The sequence below is a fragment of the Anguilla anguilla genome, chromosome 18, assembly GCF_013347855.1.
Source record: "Anguilla anguilla isolate fAngAng1 chromosome 18, fAngAng1.pri, whole genome shotgun sequence".
Taxonomy (NCBI): Eukaryota; Metazoa; Chordata; class Actinopteri; order Anguilliformes; family Anguillidae; genus Anguilla; species Anguilla anguilla.
Window position 1 is genome coordinate 27,989,022 of NC_049218.1, and position 14,965 is coordinate 28,003,986.

The window sequence follows — 14,965 nt, forward strand, 5'->3', positions numbered from 1 at the left end:
TTTAACAGGGTCTGGACCGGAGACTGGCTGGTCCCTAATGGTTTTTGGTTGTGTGGTGGTGGTGGTATGTAGGACTTCAGTGCAATGTACTGGCGGTGGTGTGGGTGGTTTTGTAGGGCGGGGAGGGGGCTCGGGCCTGGCTGTAGTTTGTGTACTATGTGCCGGTTTTGAGTTTAACTGTTTTAAAGGTTTTGTGAATTTAGATGTGTGGCGAACTATTGCTGGGTTGGGAGGTTGCGGTTGTTGTTTTACTATTGTGGGTGATCTGATACGTTTGCCCTTTTTCTTCCTAGCTTGTTGCCAAGGAGTAATGGAATCCGAGTCTGAGGTTGAGGAGTCTGACTCCAACACCACAATGGGGGTGTCAGAGTCAGGCTCCTCCTTGATAGTGACAGTGACGGGGTTGGTGGGGTCTAAGGCAGGGGGCACTGTGGAGTTGGGGGTTCCGGCGGTGGGGATACAGGGGGTAGGGTCTTGTGCTGGGTTCTGTGCGTGTGGGGTTGGGCTTCCAGGCTGGGAGGAGGTAGGGGTGGGTGGTCTGGTGCGTGGCATGGGGGTAGGCGGGGGAGGCGGTGGGGCCGAAGGGGGGGCAGCAGATGGTGGAGGGGGGGCGGTGCTCCTAGCCCTGTTCGCGTACGAGAGGGGACAATCTCTAAAGAGATGTCCCCTCGCTCCGCAGAGGTTACAGGGCTTCGGGTCACGGCATGCCCTGGTCTCGTGTTCGCCGCCACACGTCTTACACTTGACCACTGTGCAGGCTGCGGCTAAGTGGCCTAACTCGCCGCAGTTCCTGCACAGCTTGGGCATGCCGTAATAAAACACCACCCCCCTATGTCTCCCCAGCGTGATAGAGCTGGGGATGTGGCATACCCCCCCAGGTGCAGAGGGGTCGGGCTTGAGTTGGACCAGCCATTTCCTGGCTCCGGTCCAGACTCCGTCCTCATCAAGGACTCTCCGGGCTTCAGATCTAACAAGACCATACCTGCCCAACCACGTACTCACATCGTGGTCCTGCACAGCTTCGTTGTAAAACTGCACAGTGACCACCTTGTTTTCGGTGTCAGACAGGGGCTCTACGTCGAAAACACTGAGGGGAGCCTTGCCCTTCCCCTCTCTATAGAGGTTCCAGAACCTCTCCAGGATATTTGCAGACCGAAAACTGATCTCAAAAATATCCGCATTGCCCGGAACCTTCACCAGGCAGTTCAGGTCGCCAGGCACAAAGCCCATGGCTCGCTGAAGCACTGCCCGGCTGAACTCTAGGCGGGTCATACCTGTCACTCTCCTGCTGGCGTTGGGGGCAGCGGCATTGCTTGCCCCCCCAGTAGCTGCTGGCTCTGCGGCGCCCCTTCCGGCTGCGCCCGTTGCCCCTTGTGCCACCTGGGGGGGACCACTAGCCCCGCTGCCCCCTTCTCCGCTGTTCTGTAGCGTCATCCGGACGGCGTTGTGGCGTCGGACTCCCGGCTGCGGTCCCGTAGCCATCCTCCCTCTCTCTCAGGCCGGACCTAAGTAGATGGGGGGAAGCACAGGAACAGCGCTCAGTGATGCTGGTCCTTCCAAGGGGGACCAACGTTGCCGCACCAAGGGAGCCGATCAGAGGTCGGCTCCGCAAGGTGCAGTGGGACCTCCCTTCCGGTCGCTGGCACCAGGCGTTGATCCGTATCGCTGGTCTCACTGGATCCGGGTGCCGCCGCCGTAGTTGTGGGGAGGTCCTCGGGTCCCCCGTCTGCCTGCTCCTCGGCCTTGTCCTCCGGGTCCACTCGATGGTCCTGCTGCGGCCTGGAGAGCAGAGGAGGGGAGCCAGGAAGCGAGGGCGAAGACTCGACGAGGATGGTGTAGCCCGGAGAGCGAGCCGCTGCGGGCCTTCTCTCCGGGCGGCGCTGAACTCCCCTCTGGTCTCCGGCGATGGTCGTCCGCAGCAGTGGTGTGGTCCCCGGATGGCGGGAGTCTTCTGGCAGGGGTCCTCCGAGCGCTGTCCTGGCTTCGGCGTTGGGGAATCAACAGGCCGCGGTCACGCCACTGGTACCTGCCTATCCCCAACGCTGTAGGTCCGGCCTGGTCCGCCGGCCTGATGCAGTGAACACAGCCGCGGTCAAGCCACTGGTACTGCGCCACTACACCAGACCTTCCGAAAGGAGAGAGAGAGAGGATAAAAGAAAGAGAGAGAAGAGAGAGGCACGTATGCTCTGATTACACACCAGTCACTCACAAACCCACTGTCCTCCAATAGAGGGCAGTAGATTTGTACGTGATGAAGAGAAACCCGAGCACACGTGGCCTCTCGCCGTCACCAGCCGCCGTAGGCCCTCCCGGCCCGGAGCCGCAGGCCCGGAGTTGTCCCCCCGCGCGTTATCCGCAGAAGAGGGAGAGGAGACGCTATAACCGCCCGACTGGCAGAGGGCGCAAGCGAGCCACGGACCGCTGCAAACTGGCTCGCTAGCTGACTTACTTAACCAACTTCACTCACCCAGCTAGCTGACGGAGAATGATAGATAGATAGATAGATAGATAGATAGATAGATAGACAGATAGATAGATAGACAGATAGAAAGAACGACACACACACGATAAAACTATTTCTTTTATTTCATTTTAAAAAAAAAAAAAAAAAACCCCACAAGGACTCAGTTGCTTGTCTACTCCACGCAGAAGCAGAAGCAGAAGCAGAAGCAGAAGCAGAAGCAGAAGCAGAAGCAGAAGCAGAAGCAGAAGCAGAAGCAGAAGCATTTCCTTTGCACCCGAAAATAGAGGCGCACCGTTCCCGGACGTACTGCAATACCGGGTCGATGCGTGGAGCGGACGGAGCAAGCTCCTTCTCCGACTCCCAGTCTCAAAAATCCGTTTAATATGTAGTCCCCAGATAGGGGACGTATCAGATATTAAACTGATAAGAACAGATTTTTTTTTTTTTTTTTTTTTTTTTTTTTAAACACTCAGACCGTAACCCCTTCATCTGATTTTACAGCACGATCATCAATGCTGAGACCCCCAGACTTCCATCTGTCCCTCAGCCCACTTCACGCGCAGAAGGAGGTACCGTGCCTCCTCATTGTGCCACAAATTCAACCCACATACTATATACATTATATACATTATATACATTATATACATTTCTATTTACAGACACGTTCAGCATGTCCCCACTGGACCTGCATCACTATTTTCCCCTCTCCGCCCCAACCCTACAGTCCCGATGTCCCACAGTCTCTTTTACCCCACCAGCAAAACCCATCACAATAAAATTTTCCATTTTTCCAGTGCAGCGTGGAAGCCCCATCTCAAGACGTCCCACTGAAACCTCCTCTCCACGTCTGCCGCAACCATCTCACACACCCCCCTCACTGTCCATCCCGGTTTTACTTCCCCCCTCTCCCCTCTTGCCACCCACAACTTAAATTTTACTAGGCTCATCAGGAGAAGGGCCAGGAACCTTCCCCTTCCCCTCTTCTTCTCCAACCCATACCCCCATAACACCCCTTCCCTCCCCACGCCCTCCAGTACCCCATACCTACCCCTCATCAATCGCCATACCCCTTGGGCAAAGCCACACTCCCAAAATACATGCTGCACCGTTTCCTCCCCTTTGCAGCCCACCCTTGCACAAAACCTATTTTTCGTTAATTTGTGCCGGTACAGCACCTCTCTGACCGGCAACCTCCCGTACGCCACCAACCAGTTTAGGTCTTTTAACCTGTTGTCCAACCCCTTCGCCTGCACTTTTGCCCATACCCCCCTTCCCACCCCCACCCCCAGACCTTCCTTTGGCCTCAGTTTCTCCACCATCGCCTTGTAGAGGCTCCGATGGTCCCCCGCCAGCCCCCTATCTTCACATTCTTTGTTTCTCTTGGCCCACCGCACCACCCACAAGAGGTGTGCGGGGGCCCTCTCCGCCCTTGGGACCTTATTGTCCCACGCTACCCAAGTCCTGAAACATCCCGACACCCAAAAATAAACAAACAACTGAAATTTGTGCGTCTTTGGACCTATCAGTGCCACCACCAAATTGCTAAAAAATAACACATCAAATTTCAACGGGAGAAATGGCACGTCCCTGCCCCCCTCCTCCACCTTCTGGTGCATCACCACCCTCGGTATATATTCGTATCCCCCCCAAATAAATCGAAAAACTGCTCTGACGAGGGCCCGGCGCAAGCGCAGAGGCATGATGTATACCCTCGCCAGATACACCAGCGAGGGCAGCACATCCGCCTTCAGTGCCATTACCTTCCCGCTGACAGACAAGCGCCTCTTTGCCCACAGCCCCAACTTCCTATATCCCCCCGACAAACGGCTCTCCCAGTTCCTCTTCGCGTCTTCTATTGGGTCTCCCCCAAACTCTACCCCTAACACTCTTAGCGGTCCATTACAGACCTTCATCCCCCCCACACCATCCTTCCTACCCTGAAAAAACCCAAAATACTTTACCTGTGACTTTTCTACGTTCAGCAACGCCCCTGCTCCTGCTGCAAAATCCTCCACAATGTGGAGAGCCTCCCTAACCCCACCCTCAGCATCTATGAACAAAGTCATATCATCTGCGTATTGGGTGACTTTCACCTCTGCCCCTCCCCCACCCGGGATGGGAACCCCCCTGATCCTCCCACACCTCCTTATTGCTTCCGCCAGAGGTTCGATATAAAGTGCGTACAGAAGTGGGGAAAGCGGGCACCCCTGCCTTACCCCTCCCCTCTGCCTCACTACCTCCCCCAGATGCCCGTTAACCACCACCCTGCTCCCTACCCCTGTGTACATGATCCTTAACCACCTATTAAACCCATCACCAAAACCACACCGTGCTAAAACCCCAAACAAAAACCCGTGATGGACCCGGTCAAACGCCTTCTCCATATCCAGGTTCGCCACAATCAAAGATAAGCCCCGCTCCCTCACCCATACTAGTGTATCCCTTATTAGTTGCAAATTAAGAGTAGCAGCTCTCCCCTCTACTCCACACGTCTGATCTTCATTGACTAGGAAAGGCATAGCCAACCTCAGCCTCCCTGCTAACGCCCTTGCTATCAGCTTATAATCGACCCCCAAGAGTGTGATTGGTCGCCAATTTTTCAGCTGCTGCTCTTCCCCCTTCTTAAACAGCAGCGTCACCACTCCCTCACGCATTGAGGGGGTGAGCTCCCCCTGCCCAAAAATCTCACTGACCACCTCAAGGAAGACGGGCCCCAAAAGCTCCCAGAAAGTAATGTAGAATTCCTTGGGTAGCCCATCCCTCCCCGGCGCCTTCCCGTTTTGCATTCCCACAAGGGCCTGCTTCACCTCCTCCAAACTAAAAGGCAGTTCTAAGGCTGCTCTCACCCCTTCCGGCACCCGCTCCTCCACCAAACCAAAAAAACTATCCCTTTTCTGCGCGTCTACCACCCTCTCCCCAAATAGTTCCCTATAAAATTTCGTTGCCACCTCCACCATCCCTGCTGCATCTGTGAACACCCTCCCATCTATGTCCCTCAACCCCTCCATCACCCTTTTCGCCCTGGCTGCCCTCACCCTTTGAAAAAAATAGGCGGAGCACTTCTCCTCCTTCTCCCTTTGCTCCCCCTGGCACTTGAAAGCCAAGGCTTGCGCCTCCTCCTCAAAAAAGGCCCTCATCTTGGCCTTCAACCCCGCCCATTTTTCTAACTCAAACTCCCCCCCCCTATTCCATACTATGTACATATTTTCCAGCTCCTTCTGTAACCTCCACACGTACCCCCTCTCCCTCCACCTCCTAGCCCTGCAATAGCCCTGTGCTACCCCTCTTGTTCTCCTCTTAATTTCTTCCCACCATTCTGCCACTGTAGGGAAGAACGGCTTTAGTTTCAGCCATCCCAGAAATTCCCTTTTAAAAACCTTCCTAAACCCTTCCTCCTCCAGAATTCTGGTATTTAGTTTCCACCACCCCCTCCCAAACACTGTCCCGTCCCACTCCAACTCCACTACCACCCCACTATGGTCCGAACAAAAAAGTGGCACCACCTCCGCGGAGACCACCCGCTTCTCCCCCGGCACAAAAACAAAGTCGATCCGACTTTTTGCCCCCCTGCTGTTTCCCCAAGTCCACCCCGGGTCCCCTGGACAACACAGCCGAAATGCATCCGTCAACGAAAATTGACTCATTAAATTCCTGAGATACTTTAGCGTAAAATCTGGCGCTTCAAAAGAAACATTAAAATCCCCCCCTAGCACCAAAACTCTATTTGTTACGCATATCGTTTCCAAATCCAAAAACAACTCCTTCCTCCTGGTTGGCCCTGTGGGAGCGTAAACGTTTACACTCCTCACTTTCACACCCCCCCACTCCCCATCCACAACCAAAACCCTACCCTGTACAAAAGAAAAACTATCTGACACAACAAAATCCCTTGTTCCCACCAAAATCCCCACTCCCGTGGAATGGGCCCCTCCAACGCTCCAAAACGAACGGCCTTTCCCCCACTCCCCCGTAAACAAAACGCAGTCCTCCTGGGACCTCAGATGAACCTCTTGCAGGAAACATAGTGAAAACCGCTGCATTGCTAGAAATTGAAAGACCCCCCGCCTTTTCACACCGTTCCCCAACCCCCGCACGTTGCAGGTCAGTATACGTAATGGCTCCATTTTGGCTCCAAAAAAGCACCAACCCCACCGCCCACGCTTCAGGGTACCCCCCGCCCCTCCTCATCCAGAAACAAATATGGCAAATCATTCGCCGACCCCGGCGACAACGGCCCCGCATCGTACGCAGTGATGGAGATTGGAGAGGGTGGGTCCCACTCCAAACTCTCCCCACTGGTGAGCTCCATGGACCCCTCCGACTCCGATGTAAAGTCCGAGGCTGTCACCCCGAGCCTCACTCTCCGTTTTGTCATCCGTCCTTCCTCGCTTTCCCCTATCACCGCATCTAGCGGGTGTCTCTCCTCCACTGCCTCCGCCCAGTCCGTGCGCAGGCCCCGCTTGATTCCCCCCTCTGGTATCTTCTCCTTGTTTCCAGAGGTCTCCTCCCTGGCCCTGGTCTTCTCGGACCCTTCTACTTCTACCCCTTCAGTAGGGACCGCCCTTGTTACCGCCATCACCTCTTCACCCGCACCTTGCGTGTGGGGGGCCACCCCTGACGAGGCGAGAGGACTCCGCTCCGCCTCTTTCTCCACCCCAGGGGTTGTCTCCCCCGGCTTCCCTGATGCCACCTTCTCCACTGGAGCTGTGCGGACTCCCTTTGCCTTCTGTGCTCCCTCTGCCACCTGCTCTTCCTCCGCTGCTGCAGGGGGCGCTGCAGCCAAAGGAGAGACCCCTTCCCGGCCTGGCTCCATGCCTGACTTTCCAGGCTCCTGGCGCTTTTCCCCCTCCTCCCCACCAGAGGGCGCCGCTTCTCCCCTCGCCGCCTCGGCGTAGGTTCGCCTCCGGGCCGGGCAATTCCGGACCACATGCTCCTCACTCCCGCACAGGTGGCACTTCCTTCCCTTTGGGCAGTCCCTCGCCACATGGCCCTCTTCCTCACACGAGGAGCAAACAAAGGGCTCTGCACATTCCTTTGCCATGTGGCCGTACTTTAGGCATCGCCTACAATATGTGGGCAACCCCACATAAGACAAAAACCCCCGGTCCGCTCCAATAGTAAAAACAGCCGGTAGGTGCCTCAACCCTCCCACCGCGCTACTATCTTTTTGCAGCCGTACTAGAAACTGCCTCTTCCCCGACCACACACCAAAGCTATTTCGCAGCTTTACTTCCGGCTTTAGGACCACACAGTACCTGCTTAAAAACAGTTCCACGTCCCTCGCCGGCACGAAGGGGTTGTACATGAGTACATTCACCGATTTAACATCGTTAGAAAACAGTGGTTCTAACGATACTCCCCGCAACACTTCACTCGCTCTCTTTTCCTTGAAACGCTCAAATACTTCCAAGCACAAATTCTCAGAATCCAGCGTAACATCAAAAAGACCCCTCGCCTGAAAGTCCTGAACACAGTACATTCGGCTCACAGGAACATTAAACAGCTCACCAAAAATTTTTATAATCACGTACCGCAGATCCACCGTTTCTCTCCTCTGCGCGCTTACCACCAACCGAAGCGTGTTCTTTCGGCGCACTCCGCTGCTCCCGAATTCCGGCCCAGGATCTGCCATGGCCTCCTGTCTCCTTCTCCTCCGCGTCGATCGCTTTTTCAAATGAAGTCTTCTCGATAAGAACAGATACTACACTTGATCTTAGCCAAAAGGCCGAGAAGCGATGGCCTGAAAATTGGCCACAGCTGGCCGCCGCCGCCCAGGGGGCCGGGAATCCGATCGCGGGGTCCGGCCGGACCCGGTCCCCGCTCCCCATTGGTCCGGGGCCCCCTCGACGCTTCCCCCGGGACCTCTGGCCGTCACCTCAGCTCCACCCACAAAGCCCCACGTCCTCTGCCACGGTAGCTACCTACGTGCTGAAGGCTCTTATCGCCGTTTAATTGCACGAGCACTCGCGGAACAGCTATGTAATTGCCTAGCTAAGCAAGCAAGGAGACAGTCCACACTCTATAACACATGTACCTGACAAGTCACAAACCAGGGACACATGGCAACAAGTCATCAACAAGCTCTCTTAAGAACAGAAAAGTCGCCCCGTCCGGCGGACGGAGCATCCAAAAATAGCACAAACTCAGGAGTGTTCCTCTCCACGGAAATCTTTAGTAAAAGGCGAAAGATTTGTGCGTGATGAAGAGAAACCCGAGCACACGTGGCCTCTCGCCGGCACCAGCCGCCGTAGGCCCTCCCGGCCCGGAGCCGCAGGCCCGGAGTTGTCCCCCCGCGCGTTATCCGCAGAAGAGGGAGAGGAGACGCTATAACCGCCCGACTGGCAGAGGGCGCAAGCGAGCCACGGACCGCTGCAAACCGGCTCGCTAGCTGACTTACTTAACCAACTTCACTCACCCAGCTAGCTGACGGAGAATGATAGATAGATAGATAGATAGATAGATAGATAGATAGAAAGAACGACACACACACACACGATAAAACTATTTCTTTTATTTCATTTAAAAAAAAAAAAAAACCCCCACAAGGACTCAGTTGCTTGTCTACTCCACGCAGAAGCAGAAGCAGAAGCAGAAGCAGAAGCAGAAGCAGAAGCAGAAGCAGAAGCAGAAGCAGAAGCAGAAGCATTTCCTTTGCACCCGAAAATAGAGGCGCACCGTTCCCGGACGTACTGCAATACCGGGTCGATGCGTGGAGCGGACGGAGCAAGCTCCTTCTCCGACTCCCAGTCTCAAAAATCCGTTTAATATGTAGTCCCCAGATAGGGGACGTATCAGATATTAAACTGATAAGAACAGATTTTTTTTTTTTTTTTTTTTTTTTTTTTTTTTTTTTTTTTTTTTTTTTTTTTTTTTTTCCTTTACACTCAGACCGTATCACCTTCCTCTGATTTTCCAGCACGATCATCAACACTGAGACTTCCCTCTGTACCTCAGCCCACTTCACGCGCAGAAGGAAAATACCGCGCCTCCTCATTGTGCCACAAATCCACCCAAACATTATATACATTATATACATTATATACATTTCTATTTACAGTTTCTTATGCATGTCAGACCTGCTAGACGCACACACATCCCATTACATCCATACAGCACAAAAACAAACACAAATCCTCTCAATCCATCTCTTCACAACTAAACCCCCTCCCATGTCTTCCCCACCCAACACCTTCCCACAACCCAACATACAACCAAATCACAGCAATACAATAATCCCCAGCCTGGATTACAATAAATTTTTCCACCGCTCCCAGGCTGCATGGAAACCCCAGCGCAGCTCCTCCCACTGAAAGCGTCGCTCTACGTCCGCTCTCACCATCTGCACCAGTCCCCACCCCGTCCACCCCGACCTCGCCACCCCCCTCTCTCCCCTAGCTAGCCACAGCTTCAGCTTTATCAGGCTGAGCAAAAAAAGCAAAAGAAACTTTCCCCTCCCCTTCACTCTCCCCAGCCCCCTCCCAAAAAAAACCAAATCCTGGGTCAGACCTCCCAAACACCCATACCTCCTCCCCATCAGACCCCACACCTCCTGGGCAAACGGGCAGCTCCAAAAGACATGGCGCACCGTTTCCTCCTCCCTCTCACAGCCCTCCCTTGGACAGAACCTGTTCTTAGTGAGTTTGTGCCTGTAAAGCACGTCCCTCACCGGCAGCCTGCCATACGCCACCAGCCAGTTCAGATCCTTCAAACGGTTCTCCAGCCCCTTCGGCTGGAGAACCGCCCACACTTCTCTCCCCACTGGCACTCCCGTCCCCCCCACAGGCCGTAGCCTCTCTTTCAGCGCGCTATATAGCCTCCTGTGCTGTATCACTAAACCCTTATCCGCGCACTCCTCGTACTTCCTGGCCCAACGCCCCACCTGCACGTAGTGCGCAGGGGCCACCTCCCCCCTCGGCACCCTATTATCCCACCCCACCAAAAACCGAACCCACGACGCAAACCAAAACCGGACAAAATACTGATACTTGTGCACTTGAGGGGAAACCAAAGACACACACAAATTACTATAAAACAAAACGTCTAACTTCAACGGAAAATGTGGCACATCCTTCCCTCCCTCCTCCACGGACATGTACATCACCTCCCTCCTCACATACTCATAACCCCCCCACAAGAACTTAAACACACCCCTAACTAAATCCCTCCTCAGACGCACAGGCAACGGAAACACATACGACAAATACACTAACCCCGGCAAAATGTCGGCCTTCAACACCGTCACCTTCCCGCTCACCGTGAGCCGGCGTGTCGACCAAAGGCCCAGTTTGGTCTTCACGCCGGCCACCCGCTTCTCCCAGTTCTTAATGGCGTCCTCCCTGACGCCCCCACTAAACTCTACGCCCAGAATTTTGGCTGGCCCCTCCCTTACTTGAAGCCCACATGTATTCTCCCTCCTCCCCTTCCACCTCCCAAAGAAACTTACTGCCGACTTTGCCATATTTATGGAGGCACCCGCCCCCTTGGAAAAGTCCCCCACAACCTCCAGTGCCCTGCTCATGCTCCTCTCTCCGTCCAAAAACAGTGTGACATCGTCGGCATATAGGGAGATCTTTAAAAACTCCCCACCCGCCCCTGGCATTGGAATGCCTCCTATCGCCCCATCCCTCCGCACTGCCTCTGCCACTGGCTCCATGTATAAAGCAAAAAGGAGGGGTGACAAGGGGCAGCCCTGCCTTACCCCCCCCTTCTGCCATACCATCTCCCCCAGATGGCCATTCACCCCCACCCTGCTTCCTACACCCTTATACAACAAACCCAGCCACCTCAGAAACCCTGCACCAAAGCCAAAACGTGACAACACCTCAAACAAAAACCCGTGACTCACCCTATCAAACGCCTTCTCCATATCCAAATTAACCAAAACGAGCGGGATATTCCGCTCCTCCACCCAACACAAAACGTCCCTCGTGAGCTGCAGGTTCCATGCCGCCGACCTCCCCTCCACCCCACAAGTCTGGTCCTCCCCTACCAAAAACGGCATGGCCAACCTCAGCCTGCCTGCCAAAACCCGGGCGATGAGCTTGTAATCGACGCCCAAAAGCGTTATCGGGCGCCAATTTTTTAGGTCAAGCTCATCGCCCTTCTTGAACAACATGGCCACCACCCCCTCCCTCATTGAGGGAGCAAGTTCCCCCTTCCCAAAAATCTCCCCCACCACCTCCAGAAAGTCAGGCCCCACCAACTCCCAAAACTTCAAATAAAACTCTTTGGGAAGGCCGTCCTTCCCCGGGACCGTCCCCCCCGTCATCCCCGCCAGCGCCCTCCTCAGCTCCTCCAAACTGAAGGGCATCTCCAAAGCCGCCCTCACCCCCTCTGGCACCTTCTCCTCCACCATGCCCAAGAAATGCTCCGCCGCGTTCCTGTCCACCTCCCTCTCCCCAAACAGGTCACGATAAAAGCTGGTAGCCATTCCCAGCATCTCCTCCGTTCCCTTTAACACCTTCCCGTCCCCCCCCCTCAACCCCACCATCACCCTCTTTGCCCTGACCGCCCTCACCCTCTGGAAGAAGTAAGAGGAGATGGTCTCGTCTCTCTCATACTTCTCCCCCTGGCATTTAAAAGCGAGGGCGCGCGCCTTCGCTTCACAATGCACCCTCAGCTCTGCCTTCAGCTCCTCCCACCTTTCCTCGTCGAAAGCCCCCCCGCTGTTCCACACCTCATAGAGGCTCTCTAGTTCCCTCTGCCTCTTCGCAAACTGCCTGTGCTCCCTCCTCCTCTTCCCCCGGCAGTACCCCATCACAAAACCCCTTATCCTACCCTTTGTTAATTCCCACCACTCCGCCACTGAACCAAAAAAGGGCTTTAACTTAGCCCACCCTTTGTACGCCTCAATAAAGCGCTTCTGGAAAGCCTCCTCCTCCAGAACCTCAATATTCATACGCCAGCTCCCCCTCCCAAACGCTGGCACATCCCACTCCACTGTCACACTCACGCCACTGTGGTCGGAGAAAAAAAGAGGAACCACCCCTGCTGCAATCACCCTCTGCCCCCCCGGAACAAAGATGTAATCCAATCTGGTTTTACCTCCCCTGCTATTCCCCCAGGTAAAGCCTGGATCCTTTGGCCACATCGCCCTAAATGCATCTTTTAACGCAAAACGCCCCACCATATTCTTTAAATAGGCTGAACTAAAATCCGGCGCTTCAAAAGAAACATTAAAATCCCCCCCCATAATAACCCACCTATTTGTGGCACACACCGTCTCCACACTCAAAAAAAAACTCCTTCCTCCTTGAAATTAAAGCTGGGGCATAAACATTTATGAAACGCAACTTTACCCCCCTCCAATCCCCATCCACCACCAACACTCTCCCCTGAACCAAAGAAAAACATTCCACAATGTGCACATCCCTCCCTCCAAACAAAATTCCCACCCCAGAGGAATGAACTCCTCCCACACTCCAAAACGAAGGGCCCTTCCCCCACTCCACAGAAAACCTTGCACTGTCCTCCCTAGACCTCAGGTGCACCTCTTGTAAAAAACAAACCAAAAACCCCTGTAGTGACAAAAAATGAAAAACTCCCCCTCTCTTTTTGCAGTTCCTCATGCCCCGCACATTACATGTTATTACTGTAAACTTATACATCACAAACGGGAAAAAAACCGCAGCCATCTTCACAGATTATCCTCAACACCATTTCCCCTCCCTTCCCCTCCCCCTTCTTCCCCCCCCAACAAAAACGATACCTCACCTGGGGACCACTGCTTCACCGTCCCCATGTCGTACGCTGTGATGGAGATTGGAGAGGGTGGATCCCACTCCAAACTCTCCCCACTGGTGAGCTCCATGGAACCCTCTGACTCGGATGCAAAGTCGGAGGCTGTCACCCCGAGCCTCACTCTCCGTTTTGCCATCCTTTCTTCTCCGCCTTCCCATATTACCGCATCTAGCGGGTGTCTCTCCTCCACTGCCTCCGCCCAGTCCGTGCGCAGGCCCCGCTTGATTCCCCCTTCTGGTGTCATCTCCTTGTTTCCTGAGGTCCCCTCCCTGGCTCTGGTCTTCTTGGACCCTTCTTCTTCTACCCCTCCAGTAGGGACCGCCTTTGTTACCTCCATCACCTCTCCACCCGCACCTTGCGCGTGGGGGACCACCCCTGACGAGGCGAGAGGACTCCGCTCCATCCCTCTCTCCACCCCAGGGGTTGGGAGCGTCTCCCCCGGCTTCCCTAAGGTCACCTTCTCCACTGGAGTTGAGTGGACTCCCCTTGCCTTCTGCGCTCCCTCTGCCACCTGCTCTTCCTCCGCTGCTGCCGGTGGTGTTGCAGCCAAAGGAGAGACCCCTTCCCGGCCTGACTCCATGCCTGACTTTCCAGGCTCCTGGCGCTTCTCCCCCTCCTCCCCACCAGCTGGCGCCGCTTCTCCCCTTGCCGCCTCGGCGTAGGTTCGCCTCCGGGCCGGGCAATTCCGGACCACATGCTCCTCACTCCCGCACAGGTGGCACTTCCTACCCTTTGGGCAGTCCCTCGCCACATGGCCCTCTTCCTCACACGAGGAGCAAACAAAGGGCTCTGCACATTCCTTTGCCATGTGGCCGTACTTTAGGCATCGCCTACAATATGTGGGCAACCCCACATACGACAAAAAACCTCGGTCCGCGCCAATGGAGAAAACAGCCGGTAGGTGCCTCAACCCTCCCACCGCGCTACTATCTTTTTGCAGCCGTACTAAAAACTGCCTCTTCCCCGACCACACGCCAAAACTATTTTGCAGCTTTACCTCCGGCTTTAGGACGACACAGTACCTACTTAAAAATAGCTCCACGTCCCTCGCCGGCACAAAAGGGTTGTACATAAGTACATTCACAGATTTAACATCATTTGAAAACAGTGGTTCAAACGATATTCCCCGCAAAACTTCACTCGCTCTCTTTTCCTTGAACTGCTCAAAAACCTCTAAGCACAAGTTTTCAGAGTCCAGCGTAACATCAAAAAGTCCCCTCGCCTGAAAGTCCTGAACACAATACATTCGGCTCACAGGAACATTAAACAGCTCACCAAAAATTTTAACAATCACGTACCGCAGATCCACCGTTTCTCTCCTCTGTGCGCTCACCATCAACCGAAGCGTATTCTTCCTGCGCACTCCGCTGCTCCCGAATTCCGGCCCAGGATCTGCCATGGCCTCCTGTCTCCTTCTCCTCCGCGTTGATCGCTTTTTCAAATGAAGTCTTCTCGATAAGAACAGATACTACACTTGATCTTAGCCAAAAGGCCGAGAAGCGATGGCCTGAAAATTGGCCACAGCTGGCCGCCGCCGCCCAGGGGGCCGGGAATCCGATCGCGGGGTCCGGCCGGACCCGGTCCCCGCTCCCCATTGGTCCGGGGCCCCCTCGACGCTTCCCCCGGGACCTCTGGCCGTCACCTCAGCTCCACCCACAAAGCCCCACGTCCTCTGCCACGGTAGCTACCTACGTGCTGAAGGCTCTTATCGCCGTTTAATTGCACGAGCACTCGCGGAACAGCTATGTAATTGCCTAGCTA

The 14,965-nt window shown here is 54.8% G+C and overlaps 2 non-coding genes and 4 pseudogenes across 2 annotated transcripts; all 6 read right to left on the bottom strand.

Annotated features, from left to right (window-relative positions):
• Positions 1-2,745: 2,745 nt before the first annotated feature.
• Positions 2,746-2,934, bottom strand: LOC118218530. Its single transcript, XR_004763436.1, has one exon. It is a non-coding gene; the product is annotated as a U2 spliceosomal RNA (small nuclear RNA).
• Positions 2,935-8,124: 5,190 nt separating this feature from the next.
• On the bottom strand, positions 8,125-8,201 carry LOC118218550 (annotated as a pseudogene).
• A 365-nt stretch (positions 8,202-8,566) lies between these two features.
• Positions 8,567-8,683, bottom strand: LOC118218602. The gene has a single exon (XR_004763482.1). It is a non-coding gene; the product is annotated as a U5 spliceosomal RNA (small nuclear RNA).
• Positions 8,684-9,128: 445 nt separating this feature from the next.
• LOC118218540 lies at positions 9,129-9,299 on the bottom strand (annotated as a pseudogene).
• Positions 9,300-9,345: 46 nt separating this feature from the next.
• On the bottom strand, positions 9,346-9,462 carry LOC118218560 (annotated as a pseudogene).
• A 5,169-nt stretch (positions 9,463-14,631) lies between these two features.
• On the bottom strand, positions 14,632-14,708 carry LOC118218552 (annotated as a pseudogene).
• Positions 14,709-14,965: the final 257 nt, after the last annotated feature.